Raw genomic sequence first — 1,896 nt, forward strand, 5'->3', positions numbered from 1 at the left:
CGTGGTGGCTTGTAAGGAACCCAAGAAAAAGTGAATCAGCTGGCAGGCTTGAGTCTGCCACTGCCAACTCCACAGGAGAAGGCGACAAAGGAGTTCTTAGGATCAAATAAATACTCTTCCTTCTCACCATGTCTCCTGGGCCTCACTACGTCAGACCCTCTTGCCCTCCTCCATCAAGCATGTGGGATTGATGGTCACAAGAGGGAGAAGTTCCAGTCAGCTCCCCGTGGCATTTATTCTTACAGTTTATCTTACTATTTTTGCATGTTTGTACTTTAGGTTCTTTTTCAGTGTTAGGACTGATTGCTTTCATGATACACATGTTGATAAAACCCTCTGCCTCAGCTACATCCCTAGTCCTATTCTCTTAGCTCAGATTTCCTCTAGACATACAACAAGTAGATTGAACACATCACATTTTACTCTTTTTTTTTTTAAACAAACATTCCAAAGGTTAGAGAGATTTACAGGAGCACATACCTCTCCGTGTACAATAGCCAAGACACTGTAAAATTTTCATGTATGTAAGTACACTGTAGCTGTCTTCAGACATACCATAGGAGGGAATCAGATCATATTATAGATGGTTGTGAGCCACCATGTGGTTGCTGGGAATTGAACTCAGGACCTCTGGAAAGTAGTCAGTGTTCTTAACTGCTGAGCCATCTCTCCAGCCCACATTTTACTCTTGAGATCATGATGGGCTGTGTCAGCTTGCCTTGGTTTCCAGTATAGCCACATCCACTCATAGTTCACAATGGAATTTGAAGTTACACCCTGTCATTGTCTTAGCAGAGTGGGCATCAAAGCACTCATTCTGGGCTACAGTGAAAGTATTTTTCCAGTCCTTAACAGTACCTGGAGAGAGAGGGAGACAGACAGACAGACAGACAGACAGACAGACAGACAGACAGACAGGCTATAGATTCACAGCCATAAGAGAGGACCATTGTGACTCTGAAGATTTTGTTGGCTACATCCAACCTCCCTTCCCCAAATACTTCAAATGCCCATCCAGGCTACTACCCACCTTTCCTCATGAAGGGAGAAACATTGTGGTCCATAACTTCAGTGGGGATGGTTATGTAGTTAGCCATAGGGTTCTTCTTCATTTTGTTGAGGGATGTGTGGTGAAATTCACAGTCTCCTCAGGTAGAGAGTGCCCCAGAAAACTCTAGAACCTTCTTGATCTCCCTTTTGGGGTTCTGGAGCAGAAGTGGATCTTAGTTTGGATGCTCAATAGAATAAGGTTGGAGGATCACCCACAGGGAGCAGGTCACTCTACTAAGGAATTCTCAGACCTGATGCCTTGACTCTGAGCCTCTTACCCTGGGGCAGAATAGGTGGCTTCCTACCCTACCATCTTGGCATGATCACTGTGGGTTCCTTCTGGGAGAGGATGGGGACAGACTTTGGTCACTGGTGCCCAGGCTTGGCATCTCTGGAACAGGGAGAAGCAAGAGCATCAAGCTACCAGATCAATGGTGGCAAATATGACTGACACCTACTGTAAAATAAGGGCTGTGCAGCATTCTATGCTGAGCTATGCTGTGGTCTTGAGCAGGAGTTAGGACCAGAAGTGCTGGGCTGCCGTGGGGCTAGGATAGGATGGGGCTCAGAAGCCAGGACAGGGCTAGGTAAGGTTCCTGCCCAGCAGATGTGACACAGGAGGAAGTGGGAGCAGGCAAGCTCACCTCCTTCATGTCTTCATAGAAAAGATAGAGAACAGGGTGAGTGTTTCTCAGCTCCCACCACTCCTTCACGTGCTGGTACCACGACCCATAGGACACTAGGAAAGGATAGGGCGTGGGCACAGGCCTTGTGAGCCGCAGCTGTGCCCCTCAGGTCCAGCCCCTCCTTGCTACAGACTCACACCCACCTTTCCCATCCATGAAA

At 47.5% G+C, this 1,896-nt stretch overlaps 1 pseudogene; it reads right to left on the reverse strand.

Moving 5' to 3' along the window:
* Window positions 1–745: 745 nt before the first annotated feature.
* The window catches only part of LOC116101363, a 14,383-nt pseudogene continuing 13,232 nt past the window's right edge, over window positions 746–1,896 (reverse strand).

The sequence above is a fragment of the Mastomys coucha genome, unplaced genomic scaffold (assembly GCF_008632895.1).
Source record: "Mastomys coucha isolate ucsf_1 unplaced genomic scaffold, UCSF_Mcou_1 pScaffold21, whole genome shotgun sequence".
Taxonomy (NCBI): domain Eukaryota; kingdom Metazoa; phylum Chordata; class Mammalia; order Rodentia; family Muridae; genus Mastomys; species Mastomys coucha.